Source organism: Balaenoptera borealis (assembly GCF_965194805.1).
Source record: "Balaenoptera borealis genome assembly, chromosome: 4".
Classification (NCBI taxonomy): Eukaryota; Metazoa; Chordata; class Mammalia; order Artiodactyla; family Balaenopteridae; genus Balaenoptera; species Balaenoptera borealis.
This window is the reverse complement of record NC_138861.1, coordinates 111110330-111130819: the sequence shown is the minus strand read 5'-3', so window position 1 is coordinate 111130819 and position 20490 is coordinate 111110330. Positions and strand designations below refer to the sequence as shown.

General features: G+C 38.9%; 2 long non-coding RNA genes across 2 annotated transcripts in view; both read left to right on the top strand.

Annotated features, from left to right (window-relative positions):
- Window positions 1-8069, top strand: part of LOC309627523 — a 101036-nt gene extending 92967 nt beyond the window's left edge. Inside the window, exon 4 of the long non-coding RNA XR_014243787.1 lies at window positions 4812-8069. This is a non-coding gene — a long non-coding RNA (uncharacterized lncRNA). The remainder of the gene's footprint in view (window positions 1-4811) is intronic.
- Window positions 1-20490, top strand: part of LOC309627529 — a 377892-nt gene that overhangs the window by 172178 nt on the left and 185224 nt on the right. The gene's annotated exons all lie outside the window — the stretch shown is intronic.

Here is a 20490-nt window from a genome sequence, read left to right as displayed (position 1 = left end):
CAATATAAAGAGATATTTGTTATCTCCATTTTACTGATGAGGAGACTGAGTCATGGAGTAGTCATTTAACTTGGCAAAGGATTCAGAGCTAATAAGAGGCAGGGTCAGGGTTTGAGCCCAGGCAGTCTGGCTTCAGAGTCTATAGTCTTATCATTTATGGTTACAAATATGTGGCTAACATAAGGCTTTTCATATATGAAAATAATAAAACAAGGTTTAAAGATGCTAGGAAACTCATTGGAAGATACAATAGTATGTATCAGAGCCTAGACTAGACTCCACAAGACTGCAGACCCATTGCTCCTTCTCCACATAGAAGGTGCATCAGTATGGTAATATACAAGAAGGTTTTGGGGACATACTTGGCTGAATTAAGAGAAATATGTTTACACTATAAGAGATGATAATGCTGTTTCCTTTTGTACTGGTCAGACCAGCAGAGAGAAGTGAGACAGTTAACTGTCATTTGTCTCACTCTCCACATGCATCAGCCTGGGCCTGAAGTTAAGGTATTTAAAGGTAGAAGTAGTTTGTTATTGCTCCAAGTGACTTCAAATTTGGGCAAAAAGACATTGATTGATGAGGATGGCTCAGCTATCTTTATGTTCTTTTACTAAGAATGGTGTATGAGGTTGTACAGTCACAAAATATCTCACCATGAACTGCCTTAGGGAGACTGGCTTTACCTCCCCCAGGACTTGATCTATTGTGAAATTCATTCAGTGCTAAGAAGTATCAGTAAAACGGACTCAGGATTTATTTCTCACTAGAGGTCAGCTTGAGGTGATGTCACACATAGAAATTAGACCAATTCAGTTCCATTCTCAGCATTGTTTCCATTGGGCTTGACACAGAGACAATTAATGCTGACTCAGCGCTATTTCCAAATGGAAAGAGCTTTCTAAATGATCACATCCCACATAATCCTGGCCTAATCCCACTTCAGTCTCTCTCCTCATTGTCCCATCCATGGGGTGTACCCATTCCAGGTGACAAGACTCCACTTATTTTGGACCCTTTTCCTTTCCTGCAAGACCCTGAAATTCCCCCCACCCTCTGTCTATGTAGGCTGGCCCAGAAGAAACAATCCTTGAAAATAAACTAATCATTAGATGAAAGTAAAATATCATCTTTATTAGTGACACATCGTAGTTTGGAGGATGTAATTCATTTGTCCTGGCAGGTAGACTCCCCAGGATTGGCCCTCTCCCCAAATTAGAAAGACTTACTGTTCCATGCACAGGTATCACTAGACCCCTACAAACCTCTGCTCCTGGGGAGAGAAAACTACGATACATGACTGAAAGGAACAGAAGAGAACTCAGACTCTTCCCAAAGGAAAAGGAGGAATGGTGCCAAAGATGTACAGCTTATTATTTCCCAAATTAATCCAAGATTAGTCAATTTCTCCATAATGTAGTGAATAATGGAACAGAGAAAAGCTAGGAGTGTTTCACTAATTCATCTCGCTCCACAAGGAAGGAAATAAGAGGAACAGGGGAGAAGTATTTCCCTTTTGCCTTCCTCTACATTTTGCTCTCTTAACACTGTTTTCCCTGACTGGGGAGGAGAGTGAAAGTTTAACAAGCCAGTTCTTTCCAGACCTGCGTGGGCCCCTCCGCCAATGCCGACACTACACCTTGGAGTAACATTCAGGAGGACTGTGATGAGAGCTGACTCCCCCCAACACCTCCTGCCCAGAGACTCTAAACTGGGTCAGAAGAGCACTTTACTTAAATCAACTACAAGGCTGAACATTCAATCTCTAGTTGATTTTCCAGTCTACATTTTTTCCCAACAACATTGCTCAACATAGTCTGTTATGAGATCTGTTTTGAGAGCATGCTTGATGACATAATTATATGCCAATAACAAAATTTCAATAAAGAGATTGCCCAAATTTGAATATAAACACTCTGCTAATATACTCTTACTGGGGAAATATTAAAAGAGGGAGATTAAATTCTTTTGCAAGTAAAAGTCCAAATATATTAAATTTCCATAGAATTAAGAATTAAATTTCCATAAATTAATTAATTTTCCTTATGCTAGTGATTTAAAATTCCAAAGATTATAAAGTACTTAATTTTTAGTCCATTCAGTCTCAGTTGGAAGAGTTCTCAGCATGTTGGTAGAAACAGTGTTCTTTTAATTTGAATATTGGCTTCTTTCTCACTAAAATATTATCTCCTCCTTCATGGCCTCAGAATTGTATTTGTTCAACACCGAGTCACTGGTATTCCTCATTATTTTAAAGATTCCCAGAAGTTATTATGAAAAACAAGATTATCACAGCACTGGCATCATATCCCCAGAATTAGAAAAACAAAGTAACCCCTGCTCTTAAAAGAGTTATCTCAGACAAAATTGTTTTCAAGACAATCTTTTGTGTTGCTAAAGACCATAGCAGAGACTTATGATTATCCTGAAAGAAGATGTATGTCTTGGTGGGGTCTTGCTGGGATACCAGGCAGTTTATGTCAATTTCCTGCTACCTAAGACTTGGAATTAAAACTCAGTTGGGCAACTCTCTCAGCAAGAGGTTAATTTTGGCACTATTTACTGTATCAATAAAATCCACTTATGAATACTGCCTGGTAGATCAGAAGAGTATTTACCTTGTTTTCCCATGTCTGCATGGAGCCTCCTGATTCAGGCAAATAGTGCTTAATTGAATCGGGGCTCTACAAAGTAATGTGGGATCTACCACCCACTGTTAGGAGAAGGCATTTTCAGTCCTCCAATACTAAGGCTGTTTCTCCTTCATTTATTTTTGGAAGTTTTAAGACTTACAAAAATTTTACTTCTTAGAGAGGATTTCCTTCCATATAAGTAATTAAGCAATACAGTACTAGCTTGACACCAGATTATGGTGAGAACTGGAAGGGTTAAGTGGCTTGATGCTTGACCCTGTAGAGAAGCCTGAGCTGGTTCCAGCCCTGAAATTTCCCTCCTTGGCATTGAATCCTGATCGAAATTGGGGGAGACCAATGCAGTCTCCTACCTAGGGCTGGTGCTAACGATTTACAGCCAGAACATCCTTTGTGCTCTGTAACAATCCACAGTTCATTCATTTCAGACCAAACACAGCACATATTCTTCAGCTACTGATGCTGGAAAGTTCTGTAGTGACAATCTGTTCTCTCCAATCAAATTCTTGCCTCTGCTTCCTTTTTATTACCAAAGCCTATGAGGGCAGCCCCTAGTAACCATGGTCCCCGCTCTTTACACACATAAACTAAGTAAAGGGCAAGGTTGAGGTGCTCTAACCTGCTTGCTGAGGCAGTCCACACATTTGTCGGGGTTTGAGAAGACCCTGCACATGAGTTGGGTCATTCTAGTCACTGCCTCCATTCGCTGCAGTAACCTGCTAAAGTCAAAATACAGCAAAGGTTCAATACCACATACCCAAGCCACACATTCATAAAGCCAGTTCTACAACTGAAAAATCAGCTGTTGTGCAATGCTGGCTGCAAATCATTAGGATTTATGAAAAATCAACATGGTCTATGCTTAGGAAATTACTAACAAAGCTTATAGCCATCTGTTCAAACCATGCCCAAAGCCCAAATCATTCCATGCGTAATTTATTCTACAAAATTTTACACCTTGCTCATTTCTCAAGGTCCATAAGGCACACATTAGACTTACTTGAAAAGAGCTAAATAAACAACATTCCTCTTTGCTATGCCTGGGTCATGAACTAACTGAGAAATAAATAGCAAATAGGAGCCAAAGTATTCCCTTCATTAATAATAAAGAGTCGGTGGGAGGACAAAATTTACATGTGTGAGAAATTGGATTTCCTAACACTAAACATCAGAATTAGCCACACTTACTGGTCACCCTACAAGGAAGCAGACTCTGTACAGTTACAGCATGGAGGAACAAGGAAAAATGTGTTCTTTGTAGGCAGCTCCTTCTCAAGAGGATAAGAAGAGGAACAAAGCCAAGCACGCCAAGTTTCAGTGAGAAAAGTTATTTCCTCAGCCCAAGTATAGAGAGAGTTTAAGGCAGGCATCTGAGTACATCTGTACAAGTTGTGTACTGAATTATTCCACTGGACCTATTTAAATAGAATACAGTGTGAATGGTATCCCTCGATATGTGCAGTGCACAAGATGAGCAACCACACTTAGTGCACTGGTAAAGAGGCTGAAAGAAGCCAGGACATTACATTATTTGAGCTTTCTTCAAAAGGAAGGAAATATCAGGAGTAGGGAAGAAATATTTTTGCCAACATAAAGTGCTTACGAAATTACTGAATACAAAATTCTCATTCTTGTTTCAGTATACAAACTGTTCCTTTATTCCTTCCCATGTATCTGTTCAAGACAAAAGTAGACTATATGTTGATTCACTTCTACTTAGTTTATTTCCTAATTTATTTGTGACTTTTCTTATTGTATTCTCATTATCATGAAGATGTTGGACTTTAGCCAAAATAACTCAATCGGACTCTGGTTGAACTTTAGCTCTGTTCTTTGTCACCTCACTCTTATCATGAATGAAATTCAATATTAAGCAATCCCTGGTCATTATTTTTTCTGTTTCTTATAAATGTCTGTTGATCTATGTTCCCTAAGTTTGCAAACTTAACTGATTCTATATTTAACAAATATTACTGGTACATTTTCAGTCTCCAGTAACTCTTCCTGGTTTTCTCTCTCTCTCAACTTATTTTTCTCTTTCTCTCTCTCTTGATGATAGATAGATAGATAGATAGATATAGATATATCACAATAGTATGTCAGGAGAGACCTTCAAGATGGCGGAGGACTAAGACATGGAGATCACTTTCCTTCCCACAGATACATCACAGATATATCTACAAGTGGAACAACTCCTACAGAACACCTACTGAATGCTGGCAGAAGACCTCAGACTTCCCAAAAGGCAAGAAACTCCCCACATACCTGGGTAGGGCAAAAGAAAAAAGAAAAAAAGGAGACAAAAAAGTAGAGATGGGACCTGCACCACTAGGAGGGAGCTGTGAAGGAGGAAAAGTTTCCAAACACTAGGAAGCCCGTTCACTGGTGGAGATGGGGGGTGGCAATGGGGAAGCTTCAGAGCCACGGAGGAGAGCGCAGCAACAGGGGTGCGGAGGGCTAAGCAGAGAGATTCCCTCACAGAGGATCGGTGCCGACCAGCACTCACCAGCCTAAGAGGCTTGTCTGCTCATCCGCCGGGACGGGTGGGGGCTGGGAGCCGAGGCTCCGGCTTCGGAGGTCAGATCCCAGGGAGAGGGCTGGGGTTGGCTGCGTGAACACAGCCTGAGGGGGGGCTAGTGCACCATAGCTAGCTGAGAGGGAGTCCGCAAAAAAGTCTGGAACTGCCTAAGAGGCAAGAGACCATTGTTTTGGGATGCGTGAGGAGAGGGGATTCAGGACACCACCTAAACAAGCTCCAGAGATGGGCGTGAGCCGCGGCTATCAGCGTGGACACGAGAGACTGGCATGAAACGCTAAGGCTGCTGCTGCAGCCACCAAGAAGCCTGTGTGCAGACACAGGTGACTATCCACACCTCCCTTCCCCAGAGCCTGTGCAACCCGCCACTGCCAGGGTCCTGTGATCTAGGGACAACTTCCCAGGGAGAACACACAGCGCGCCTCAGGCTGGTGCAATGTCATGCCAGCCTCTGCCGCCGCAGGCTCACCCCACATTCCGTACCCCTCCCTTCCCCCGGCCTGAGTGAGCCAGAGCCCCCTAATCAGCTGCTACTTTAACCACGTCCTGACTAGGCGAAGAACAGACACCCTCAGGCGACCTACACGCAGAGGCGGGGCCAAATCCAAAACGGAACCACAGGAGCTGTGAACAAAGAAGAGAAAGGGAAATCTCTCCCAGCAGCCTCAGGAGCAGCAGATTAAATCTCCACAATCAACTTGATGTACTCTGCCTCTCTGGAATACCTGAATAGACAATGACGTGTGGCTGACAGGGTCTTGGTGCTCCAGCCGAGTGTCCGGCCTATGCCTCTGAGGTGGGAGAGCCGAGTTCAGGACATTGGTCCACCAGAGACCTCTTGGCTCCACGTAATATCAAACGGTGAAAGCTCTCCCAGAGATGTCCATCTCAATGCAAACACCCAGCTCCACTCAACGACCAGCAAGCTATAGTGCTGGACACCCTACGCCAAACAACTAGCAAGACAGGAACACAACCACACCCATTAGCAGAGAGGCTGCCTAAAATCATAATAAGGTCACAGACACTCCAAAACATACCACTGGATGTGGTCCTGCCCAGCAGAAAGACAAGATCCAGCCTCAACCACAAGAACACAGGCACCAGTCTCCTCCACCAGGAAGCCTACACAACCCACTGAACCAAACTTAGCCACTGGGGGCAAACACCAAAAACAAAAGGAACTACGAACCTGTGAAAAGGAGACCCCAAACACAGTAAGTTAAGCAAAATGAGAAGAGAAACACACAAGAGATGAAGGAGGAAGGTAAAACCCCACCAGACCAAACAAATGAAGAGGAAATAGGCAATCTACCTGAAAAAGAATTCAGAGTAATGATAGTAAAGATGATCCAAAATCTTGGAAATAGAATGGAGAAAATACAAGAAACGTTTAACAAGGAATTAGAAGAACTAAGGAGCAAACAAACAATGATGAACAACACAATAAATGAAATTAAAATTCTCTATAAGGAATCAATAACAGCATAACTGAGGCAGAAGAACGGATAAGTGAGCTGGAAGATAAAATAGTGGAAATAACTACCACAGAGCTGAATAAAGAAAAATGAATGAAAAGAATTGAGGACAGTCTCAGAGAACTCTGGGACAACATTAAATGCCTAAACAATCGAATTGTAGGGGTCCCAGAAGAAGAAGAGAAAAAGAAAGGGACTGAGAAAATATTTGAAGAGATTAAAGTGATGAAGGGGAAAAACCTACAACTAAGATTACTCTACCCAGCAAGGATCTGATTCAGATCTGACGGAGAAATCAAAACCTTTACAGAGAAGCAGAAGCTAAGAGAATTCAGCACCACCAAACCGGCTTTACAACAAACGCTAAAGGAATTTCTCTAGGCAGGAAACACAAGAGAAGGAAAAGACCTACAATAACAAACCCAAAACAATTAAGAAAATGGTAATAGGAACATACATATCGATAACTACCTTAAATGTAAATGGATTAAATGCTCCAACCAAAAGAGATAGACTGGCTGAATGGATACAAAAACAAGACCCATATATATGCTGTCTACAAGAGACCCACTTCAGACCTAGGGACACATACAGACTGAAAGTGAGGGGATGGAAAAAGATATTCCATGCAAATGGAAATCAAAAGAAAGCTGGAGTAGCAATTCTCATATCAGACATAATAGACTTTAAAGACTATTCCAAGAGACAAAGAAGGACACTACATAATAATCAAGGGATCAATCCAAGAAGATATAACAATTGTAAATATTTATGCACTCAACATAGTAGCACCTCAGTACGTAAGGCAAATACTAACAGCCATAAAAGGGGAAATCGACAGTAACACAATCATAGTAGGGGACTTTAATACCCTACTTTCACCAATGGACAGATCATCCAAAATGAAAATAAATAAGGAAACACAAGCTTTAAATGATACATTAAACAAGATGGAATTAATTGATATTTATAGGACATTCCATCCAAAAACAACAGAATACACTTTCTTCTCAAGTGCTCATGGAAAATTCTCCAGGATAGATCATATCTTGGGTCACAAATCAAGCCGTGGTAAATTTAAGATAATTGAATTGTATCAAGTATCTTTTCTGAAAACAATGCTATGAGACTAGATATCAACTACAGGAAAAGATCTGTAAAAAATAGAAACACATGGAGCCTAAACAATACACTACTTAATAACCAAGAGATCACTGAAGAAATCAAAGAGGAAATCAAAAAATACCTAGAAACAAGTGACAATGAAAACATGACGACCCAAAACCTATGGAATGCAGCAAAAGCAGTTCTAAGAGGGAAGTTTATAGCAATAAAATCTTAACTCACGAAACAAGAAACATTTCAAATAAACAACCTAACCTTACACCTAAAGCAATTAGAGAAAGAAGAACAAAAAGCCCCAAAGTTAGCAGACAGAAAGAAATCATACAGATCAAATCAGAAATAAATGAAAAAGAAATGAAGAAAACAATAGCAAAGTTCAGTAAAACTAAAAGCTGGTTCTTTGAGAAGATAAAATTGCTAAACCATTAGCCAGACTCATCAAGGAAAAAAGGGAGAAGACTGAAATCAATAGAATTAGAAATGAGAAAGGAGAAGTAACAACTGGCACTACGGAAATACAAAGGATCATGAGAGATTACTACAAGCGACTATATGCCAATAAAACTGACAACCTGGAAGAAATGGACAAATTCTTAGAAAAGCACAACCTTCTGAGACTGAAACAAGAAGAAATAGAAAACGTAAACAGTCCAATCACAAGCACTGAAATTGAGACTGTGATTAAAAATCTTCCAACAAACAAAAGCCCAGGATCAGATGGCTTCACAGGCGAATTTTATCAAACATTTAGAGAAGAGCTAACACCTATCCTTCTCAAACTCTTCCAAAATATAGCAGAGGAAGGAATACTCCCCAACTCATTGTACAAGGCCACCATCACCCTGATACCAAAACCAGACAAAGATGTCACAAAGAACAAAAACTACAGGCCAATATCACTGATAAACAAAGAAGCAAAAATCCTCAACAAAATACTAGCAAACAGAATCCAGCAGCATATTAAAAGGATCATACACCATGATCAAGTCAGTTTTATCCCAGGGATGCAAGGATTCTTCAATATACGCAAATCAATCAATGTGATACACCATATTAACAAATTGAAGAATAAAAACCATATGATAATCTCAATAGATGCAGAAAAAGCTTTTGACAAAATTCAACACACATTTATGATAAAAACCCTCCAGAAAGTAGGCATAGAGGGAACTTACCTCAACATAATAAAGGCCATATATGAGAAACCCACAGCCAACATTATTCTCAATGGTGAAAAACTGAAAGCATTTCCTCTAAGATCAGGAAAAACAAGGTTGTCCACTCTCACCACTATTATTCAACATAGTTTTGGAAGTCTTAGCCACAGCAATAAGAGAAGAAAAAGAAAGAAATGAATCCAAATTGGAAAAGAAGTAAAGCTGTCACTGTCTGCAGATGACATGATACTATACAGAAAGAATCCTAAAGATGCTACCATAAAACTACTAGAGCTAATCAATGTATTTGGTAAAGTAGCAGGATACAAAATTAATGCACAGAAATCTCTTGCATTCCTATACACTAATGATGAAAAATCTGAAAGAGAAATTATGGAAACACTCCCATTTACCATTGCAACAAAAAGAATAAAATACCTAGGAATAAACCTACCTAAGGATACAAAACACCTGTATGCAGAAAACTATAATACAGTGATGAAAGAAATTGATGATATAAACAGATGGAGAGATATACCATGTTCTTGGATTGGAAGAATCAACATTGTGAAAATGACTTTTCTACCCAAAGCAATCAACAGATTCACTGCAATCCCTATCAAACTACCAATGGCATTTTTCATGGAGCTAGAACAAAATATTGAACAATTTGTTTGGAAACACAAAAGACTCCCAATAGCCAAAGCAATCTTTTTTTTTTTTTTTTTCACACACACACACTGTATTTTATTTTTACAAGAGATAGACTGACACCAAGCATTGTACATGGATGACCACAACAAAAGCAACAATGATTGCAATTACCAAACATGAAACACACTCATACTATGTCATAATATTGACATTTAGTCCAGTAATCCTCCACTGTAACAGCTCCTTTACTTTGCAGTGAAAATTAATTTGTATATTCTTTGCCTCTGAGTCCTTGTGGGATTTTTTTTTTTTTAATTCAGACAGAAAGTCACAAAAATTATACTCATCCTCATCAGTTCACTCAGTCCCATGTAATTAATTTTTTTTTTCATCTTGATCTTTTGTTAGCACTTTTATGAGTTCATCAGTTTTTCATTAGAGTTCTGAAAATGCTTATTCATTCAGTTCAGCAGTACAGTCAGTTACCAGAAACCTGTACTTGTCAGAGTCTTTTCCATGAATTTCTTGAAGATGAAACCCTTTTATAGGAACATATTTGCAGAATCATCAGAGTACACCCAGAACTGTCTGTAAATGACAAAAGACTTAAAAATGACCACGGTTAAAGATTTGATGAAAGTTCATAATAATGCAGTTGACAAGAAAATTAGTTATTTCTGAGATATACATTTTAAAGTAATAACTAGGATTATGACTTATAACATTATACCAGAACATATAAGATTTTTAGAAATTTCATGTAATGTCTGAAACATTTATATTAACATATTTCCATACGTATTTCCATACAAATACAAATATAAGATTTTTAGAAATTTCATGTAATGTCTGAAACATTTATATTAACATATTTCCATACAAATAACCCAATGAAAGTTTAGTATTAGTTGTTTTGTTTGTTTTTTTATACTGCAGGTTCTTATTAGGCATCAATTTTATACACATCAGTGTATACATGTCAATCCCAATCGCCCAATTCAGCACACCACCATCCCCACCTCACCGCAGTTTTCCCCCCTTGGTGTCCATATGTCCATTCTCTACATCTGTGTCTCAACTTCTGCCCTGCAAACTGGCTCATCTGTACCATTTTTCTAGGTGTCACATACATGCATTAATATACGATATTTGTTTTTCTCTTTCTGACTTACTTCACTCTGTATGACAGTCTCTAGATCCATCCACGTCTCAACAGATGACTCAATTTCGTTCCTTTTTATGGCTGAGTAATATTCCATTGTATATATGTACCACAACTTCTTTATCCATTCGTCTGTTGTTGGGCATTTAGGTTGCTTCCATGACCTAGCTATTGTAAATAGTGCTGCAATGAACATTCGGGTGCATGTGTCTTTTTGAATTACGGTTTTCTCTGGGTATATGCCCAGTAGTGGGATTGCTGGGTCATATGGTAATTCTATTTTTAGTTTTTTAAGGAACCTCCATATTGTTCTCCATAGTGGCTGTATCAATTTACATTCCAACCAACAGTGCAAGAGGGTTCCCTTTTCTCCACACCCTCTCCAGCATTTGTTGTTTGTAGATTTTCTGATGATGCTCATTCTAACAGGAGTGAGGTGATACCTCATTTTAGTTTTGATTTGCATTTCTCTAATAATTAGTGATGTTGAGCATCTTTTCATGTGCTTCGTGGCCGTCTGTATGTTTTCTTTGGAGAAATGTCTATTTAGGTCTTCTGCCTGCCATTTTTGGATTGGGATGTTTGTTTCTTTAATATTGAGCTGAATGAGCTGTTTATATATTTTGGAGATTAATCCTTTGTCCGTTGATTCGTTTGCAAATATTTTCTCCCATTCCGAGGGTTGTCTTTTCATCTTCTTTATGGTTTCCTTTGCTGTACAAAAGCTTTTAGTTTCATTAGGTCCCATTTGTTTATCTTTGTTTTTATTTCCATTACTCTAGGAAGTGGATCAAAAAAAGATCTTGCTGTGATTTAAGTCAAAGAGTGTTCTTCCTATGTTTTCCTCTAAGAGTTTTATAGTGTCCAGTCTTATATTTAGGTCTCTAATCCATTTTGAGTTTATTTTTGTGTATGGTGTTAGGGAGTATTCTAATTTCATTCTTTTACATGTAGCTGTCCAGTTTTCCCAGCACCACTTATTGAAGAGACTGTCTTTTCTCCATTGTATATCTTTGCCTCCTTTGTCATAGATTAGTTGACCATAGGTGCGTGGGTTAATCTCTGGGCTTTCTATCTCATTCCATTGATCTATGTTTCTGTTTTTGTGCCAGTACCATATTGTCTTGATTACTGTAGCTTTGTAGTATAGTCTGAAGTCAGGGAGTCTGATTCCTCCAGCTCCATTTTTTTGCCTCAAGACTGCTTTGGCTATTCGGGGTCTTTTGTGTCTCCATACAAATTTTAAGATGATTTGTTCTAGCTCCGTAAAAAATGCCATTGGTAATTTGATAGGGATTGCATTGAATCTGTAGATTGCTTTGGGTAGTATACTCATTTTCACAATGTTGATTCTTCCAATCCAAGAACATGGTATATCTCTCCATCTGTTTATATCATCAATTTCTTTCATCACTGTATTATAGTTTTCTGCATACAGGTCTTTTGTCTCCCTAGGTAGGTTTATTCCTAGGTATTTTATTCTTTTTGTTGCAATGGTAAATGGGAGTGTTTCCATAATTTCTCTTTCAGATTTTTCATCATTAGTGTATAGGAATGCAAGAGATTTCTGTGCATTAATTTTGTATCCTGCAACTTTACCATATTCATTAATTAGCTCTAGCAGTTTTCTGGTGGCAGTTTTAGGATTCTCTATGTATAGTATCATGTCATCCGCAAACAGTGACAGTTTTACTTCTTCTTTTCCAATTTGTATTCCTTTTATTTCTTTTTCTTCTCTGATTGCCGTGGCTAGGACTTCCAGAAGTATGTTGAATAATAGTGGTGAGAGTGGACATCCTTGTCTTGTTCCTGATCTTAGAGGAAATGCTTTCAGTTTTTCACCATTGAGAATGATGTTTGCTGTGGGTTTGTCATATATGGCCTTTATTATGTTGAGGTAGGTTCCCTCTATGCCCACTTTCTGGAGAGTTTTTATCATAAATGAGTGTTGAATTTTGTCAAAAGCTTTTTCTGCATCTATTGAGATGATCATATGGTTTTATTCTTCAATTTGTTAATATGGTGTATCACATTGATTGATTTGCGTATATTGAAGAATCCTTGCATCCCTGGGATAAATCCCACTTGATCGTGGTGTACGATCCTTTTAATGTGTTGTTGGATTCTGTTTGCTAGTATTTTGTTGAGGATTTTTGCATCTATATTCATCAGTGATATTGGTCTGTAATTATCTTTTTTTGTAGTGTCTTTGTCTGGTTTTGGTATCAGGGTGATGGTGGCCTCATAGAATGAGTTTGGGAGTGTTCCTTCCTCTGCAATTTTTGGGAAGAGTTTGAGAAGGATAGGTGTTAGCTCTTCTCTAAATGTTTGATAGAATTCACCTGTGAAGCCATCTGGTCCTGGACTTTTGTTTGTTGGAAGATTTTTAATCACAGTTTCATTTTCATTACTTGTGATTGGTCTGTTCATATTTTCTGTTTCTTCCTGGTTCAGTCTTGGAAGGTTATACCTTTCTAAGAATTTGTCCATTTCTTCCAGGTTGTCCATTTTATTGGCATAAAGTTGCTTGTAGTAGTCTCTTAGGTTGCTTTGTATTTCTGCGGTGTCTGTTGTAACTTCTCCTTTTTCATTTCTGATTTTATTGATTTGAGTCCTCTCCCTCTTTTTCTTGATGAGTCTGGCTAATGGTTTATCAATTTTGTTTATCTTCTCAAAGAAGCAACTTTTAGTTTTATTGATCTTTGCTATTGTTTTCTTTGTTTCTATTTCATTTATTTCTGCTCTGATCTTTATGATTTCTTTCCTTCTGCTAACTTTGGGTTTTGTTTGTTCTTCTTTCTCTAGTTCCTTTAGGTGTAAGGTTAGTTTGTTTATTTGAGATTTTTCTTGTTTCTTTAGGTAGGCTTGTATAGCTATAAACTTCCCTCTTAGAACTGCTTTTGCTGCATCCCGTAGGTTTTGGGTCGTCGTGTTTTCATTGTCATTTGTCTCTAGGTATTTTTTTATTTCCTCTTTGATTTCTTCAGTGATCTCTTGGTTATTTAGTAACGTATTGTTTAGCCTCCATGTTTTTGTCTTTTTTACGTTTTTTTCCCTGTAATTCATTTCTAATCTCATAGCGTTGTGGTCAGAAAAGATGCTTGATATGATTTCAATTTTCTTAAATTTACTGAGGCTTGATTTGTGACCCAAGATGTGATCTATCCTGGAGAATGTTCCGTGCACACTTGAGAAGAACGTGTAATCTGCTGTTTTTGGATGGAATGTCATATATATATCAATTAAATCTATCTGGTCTATGGTGTCATTTAAAGCTTCTGTTTCCTTATTTATTTTCATTTTGGATGATCTGTCCATTGGTGTAAGTGAGGTGTTAAAGTCCCCCACTATTATTGTGTTACTGTCGATTTCCTCTTTTATAGCTGTTAGCAGTTGCCTTATGTATTGAGGTGCTCCTATGTTGGGTGCATATATATTTATAATTGTTATATCTTCTTCTTGGATTGATCCCTTGATCATTATGTAGTGTCCTTCCTTGTCTCTTGTAACATTCTTTATTTTAAAGTCTATTTTATCTTATATGAGTATTGCTACTCCAGCTTTCTTTTGATTTCCATTTGCATGGAATATCTTTTTCCATCCCCTCACTTTCAGTCTGTATGTGTCCCTAGGTCTAAAGTGGGTCTCTTGTAGACAGCATATATATGGGTCTTGTTTTTGTATCCATTCAGCCAGTGTATGTCTTTTGGTTGGGGCATATTTAATCCATTCACGTTTAAGGTAATTATCGATATGTATGTTCCTATGACCATTTTCTTAATTGTTTTGGGTTTGTTTTTGTAGGTCCTTTTCTTCTCTTGTGTTTCCCACTTAGAGAAGTTCCTTTAGCATTTGTTGTAGAGCTGGTTTGGTGGTGCTGAATTCTGTTAGCTTTTGCTTGTCTGTAAAGCTTTTGATTTCTCCATCAAATCTAAATGAGATCCTTGCTGGGTAGAGTAATCTTGGTTGTAGGTTCTTCCCTTTCATCACTTTAAGTATATCATGCCACTCCCTTCTGGCTTGCAGAGTTTCTGCTGAGAAATCAGCTGTTAACCTTATGGGAGTTCCCTTGTATGTTATTTGTCGTTTTTCCCTTGCTGCTTTCAATAATTTTTCTTTGTCTTTAATTTTTGCCACTTTGATTACTATGTGTCTCGGCGTGTTTCTCCTTGGGTTTATTCTGTATGGGACTCTGTGCTTCCTGGACTTGAGTGGCTATTTCCTTTCCCATGTTAGGGAAGTTTTCGACTATAATCTCTTCAAATATTTTCTCGGGTCCTTTCTCTCTCTCTTCTCCTTCTGGGACCCCTATAATGCGAATGTTGTTGCGTTTAATGTTGTCCCAGAGGTCTCTTAGGCTGTCTTCATTTCTTTTCATTCTTTTTTCTTTAGTCTGTTCCACAGCAGTGAATTCCACCATTCTGTCTTCCAGGTCACTTATCCGTTCTTCTGCCTCAGTTATTCTGCTATTGATTCCTTCTAGTGTAGTTTTCATTTCAGTTATTGTATTGGTCATCTCTGTTTGTTTGTTCTTTAATTCTTCTAGGTCTTTGTTAATCATTTCTTGCATCTTCTCAATCTTTGCCTCCATTCTTATTCCAAGGTCCTGGATCACCTTCACTATCATTATTCTGAATTCTTTTTCTGGAAGGTTGCCTATCCCCACTTCATTTAGTTGTTTTTCTGGGGTTTTTTCTTGTTCCTTCATCTGGTACATAGCCCTCTGCCTTTTCATCTTCTCTATCTTTCTGTAACTGTGGTTTTTGGTCCACAGGCTGCAGGATTGTAGTTTTTCTTGCTTCTGCTGTCTGCCCTCTGGTGGTTGAGGCTCTCTAAGAGGCTTGATGGGAGGCTCTGGTGGTGGGTAGAGCTGACTGTTGCTGTGGCGGTCAGAGCTCAGTAAAACCTTAATCCACTTGACTGTTGATGGGTGGGGCTGGGTTCCCTCCCTGTTGCTGTGGCAGTCAGAGCTCAGTAAAACCTTAATCCACTTGACTGTTGATGGGTGGGGCTGGGTTCCCTCCCTGTTGGTTGTTTTGCCTGAGGCAACCCAACACTGGAGCCTACCCGTGCTCTTTGGTGGGGTTAATGGCAGACTCTGGGAGGGCTCACGCCAAGGAGAACTTCCCAGAACCTCTGCTGCCAGTGTCCTTATCCCCACGGTGAAACAGAGCCACCACCCGCCTCTGCAGGAGACCCCCCAACACCAGCAGGTAGGTCTGGTTCAGTCTCCCCCAGGGTCACTGCTCCTTCCCCTGGGTCCTGATGCACACATTACTTTGTGTGTGCCCTCCAAGAGTGGGGTCTCTGTTTCCCCCAGTCCTGTCAAAGTCCTGCAATCAATTCCCACTAGGCTTCAAAGTCTGATTCTCTAGGAATTCCTCCTCCCGTTGCCGGACCCCCAGGTTGGGAAGCCTGACGTGGGGCTCAGAACCTTCACTCCAGTGGGTGGACTTCTGTGGTATAAGTGTTCGCCAGTCTGTGAGTCACCCACCCAGCAGTTATGGGATTTGATTTTACTCTGATTGCGCCCCTCCTACCGTCTCACTGTGGCTTCTCCTCTGTCCTTGGACGTTTGGTATCCTCCTTGGTGAAGTCCAGTGTCTTCCTGTCAATGATTGTCCAGCAGCCAGTTGTGATTCTGGTGCTCTCGCAAGAGGGAGTGAGAGCATGTCCTTCTACTCTGCCATCTATCCAAAGCAATCTTGAGAAAGAAGAATGGAGCTGGAGGAATTAGGTTCCCAGACTTGACAGTAGTCAAGACAGTATGGAACTGGGACAATAACAGAAATATATATGAATGGAACAGGATAGAAAGCCCAGAGATAAACCCATGCACATATGGTCACCTTATCTTTGATAAAGGAGGCAAGAATATACAATGGAGAAAAGACAGCCTCTTCAGTAATTGGTGCTGGGAGAACTGGACAGCTGCATGTTAAAGAATGAAATTAGAACACTCCCTAACAGCACCATACGCAAAAATAAACTCAAAATGAATTAAAGACCTAAATATAAGACCAGACACTATTAAACTCTTAGAGGAAAACAGGCAGAACACTCTATGACATAAATCACAGCAAGATCCTTTTTGACCCACCTCCTAGAGAAATGGAAATAAAAACAAAAATAAACAAATGGGACCTAAGGAAACTTAAAAGCTTTTGCACAGCAAAGGAATCCATAAACAAGACGAAAAGACAACCCTCAGAATAGGAGAAAATATTTGCAAATGAAGCAACTGACAAAGGATTAATCTCCAAAATATACAAGCACCTCATGCAGCTCAATATAAAAACAAACAACCCAATCCAAAAATGGGCAGAAGACCTAAATAGACCTTTCTCCAAAGAAGATATACAAATTGCCAACAAACACATGAAAGAATGCTCAACATCATTAATCATTAGAGAAATGCAAATCAAAACTACAATGAGATATCATCTCACACCGGTCAGAATGGCCATCATCAAAAAATCTACAAACAATAAATGCTGGAGATGGTGTGGAGAAAAGGGAACCCTCTTGCACTGTTGGTTGGAATGTAAATTGATACAGTCACTATGGAGAACAGTATGGAGGTTCCTTAAAAAACTAAAAATAGAACTACCATACGACCCAGCAATCCCACTACTGGGCATATACCCTGAGAAAACCATACTTCAAAAAGAGTCATTTACCACAATGTTCATTGCAGCTCTATTTACAATAGCCAGGACATGGAAGCAATGTTTAGTGTCCATCCACAGATGAATGGATAAAGATGTGGCACATATATACAATGGAATATTACTCAGCCATAAAAAGACACAAAATTGAGTTATTTGTAGTGAAGTGGATGGACCTAGAGCCTGTCATACAGAGTGAAGTAAGTCAGAAAGAGAAAAACAAATACTGTATGCTAACACATATATATGGAATCTAAAAAACAAACAAAACAATGGTCATGAAGAACCTAGTGGCAAGACAGGAATAAAGACGCAGACCTACTAGAGAATGGACTTGAGGATACGGGGAGGGGGAAAGGTAAGCTGGGACAAAGTGAGAGAGTGGCATGGACATATATACACTACCAAATGTAAAATATATACCTAGTGGGAAGCAGCCACATAGCACAGGGAGATCAGCTCGGTGCTTTGTGACCACCTAGAGAGGTGGGATAGGAAGGGTGGGAGGGAGAAGCAAGAGGGAGGAGATATGGGGATATATGTATATGTATAGCTGATTCACTTTTTTGTAAAGCAGAAACTAACACACCATTGTAAAGCAATTATACTCCAATAAAGATGTTAAAAATGAAATAGTATGTCAATAGTAATCAATAATTAATAGTAGTGATATTTTCTATTTATTTAGTGCTTTTTAAATCCTGCACATTAATGTATAATATTATGATTTTTAATTTTTAACAAAGCCTTGCAAATTGGGATTATAAACCCTCTTTAAAGATGGAGAAAAACTGCCTCAGCAAAACTAAGTAGCTAGAGTCCATCCAGCTAATAAGCAGTGTGGATCTAAAGCACATATTCCTTCTACTCCACAGTGCTGCCTCAACATGGGTATAGTGTTAGGAAAAAAAACCCGGAGTATTATTTATGCCAATTGTCACAATTTATAGAGGGAAATTGAAGCCAATTATGTAAAGATCAAACATATGCTTAATATGTAATATATATCAACCTGCAAACTAGATAACACAGAAACTTTACATCAAATTCTTGAAAATATAAAGAGAAACGCCTCTATCTGTGATCTCTGGTTGCAGCTGCTGAAACTTGTCAGAAAGTGCCTTAAAAGTAGTCTAATTTACTGCTATTCATTAAAGTTCTCATGTGTTGATTCATTCATTCAAAACTTGGACTCCTGGTAAGTATCAGGAATCTTTACTAAGTCTTGAGGACATACCAGTGATGGGATAAAGAACTCAGAATCTAGGCGAGACCTAGAATGATAGGGCTATCACTAAAAATGTATACATTTATCAGAACGAGCATGCTACTGGATGCACTTTCAAGGCCCACGGGTTGCACAGAGAGGAACACTTGTTCACCTTCAGTTGGAGATTGTGAACCTGGATTCTCAGAGAGGGTAGAAGAGGGATCTTTACTTGAGTTGGATTCATAAGGTTTAGTAGGACCTTTCCAGGTTGGGAAATGAATGAATGGAGATCCTTAGTATTAAGGAACACACTCTGTAAATGCAAAGACATATGGTGTTTTTTGAGGAAGAATATAATTCGTTGTTATTGGAATATAAAGCATGGCAGGATAGATGGCTATGAGGTAAAAGAGATAAGCAGATATCAACTTAGGAAACTCATTTAGGAGGTAATTAGAAGATTTTGTAGGTTTTAAGCAGGAAAAATTTATTATCCCATGTGCCTTGCCATTTGTTGCTTGTGTATCTAATAGTTCTGGGAATGTAAATTACATTACCTTAAGCAAAATTAAAAATAATAAACATATCACTTTACTGAGGACTTACTGAGTACTGCGACCTGCACTCAGGCATTTGCACATGTTGCCTCTTTTAATCCTTAAGGCAACTCTCTGAGGGTGGGGCTGATGTCATCTACATGGTACGAAAAGTTACCTGGGTTCAGGGACATCAAGAACTTCATCTGAGGTCACACAATTAACAAATGATAGGGTCAAGTTCAAATTGAAGGTTTCCTTCTCCAAAGCCCAGGCTCTCACAAACTACATTCCACCTGAATTTATACATTCTGGATTCCCTTATTGTGTTGGAAAACATGAAGTTTTACATCAAGGGAGGAGGGGGAAGAAAGTCATTTATAGTTGGAGAAGTCAGTTGATGCCAGTGAGCAAGAAGCAGACCCAGAGTTGAGGGTGAAATGGGTCCGATGTGAAGGAGCTTTAAGGAAGAAAATGAATAAGTTGAAGATGTCCTGGAACCAAAACCAAAGAACTGAGCAAGGAAACATTGATCTGACAGCGAAATCCAGCTACAAGTGAGCATACAACTGAAGGCAATTCTGGAGAACTGAGACCCTTCGGGAGAAAGGTGCCAACCAGAGTGCTGGATAGGAAGACGGGAACCGAGGTCTAGTTCGAGACAATCTGCTTAAGGCTCAGGATAAGGTGAGATCACATATGTGCAAAAACACCTAGGTATGGAGTAAGTTAATTGAATGGAGAGTTTGTGCCTATAATAAGTATTTATAATAATAACAATAATAGTGCTAATAATCTTATGGAACTAGTAGATTATAAAGAAAGCATAGACCCTGGAGAGAGATCGTCTGGGTTCACATCTCAGCTTTGTCACTACTAGCTGTGTGACTTTGGGCTGGTTAATTAACCACTCTCTGTCCCAGTTTCTTGATGAATAAAATGGGGTTAATGATAATGCTTATATTTACAGGTTCTGAGGATTAAAGAAGATAATACATATATGTATATATAAAACATTTATTACAGCAGCTGGCACATCCCATAATGCTTGCTGTCATCATTCTTGAAATGACTTTAATATGAGAAAAATGAAGCACAGAGAGGCTGTGTTACTTTCCTGAGATTAAACAGTTAATATGTGGTAGAGGTAGGATTTGAACTGAGAGCCTGTGGTTCTGTAATCCATGCATTTAACTGTTATTCAAGGCTTCTTCTTTCAATATAGTATGACTTGGGCTTCTTCCTTAATATGATCAAATCTTGCTTTATAAAACATAACAGTCTCAGTTGTATTATCAAATAATATTAGCCAG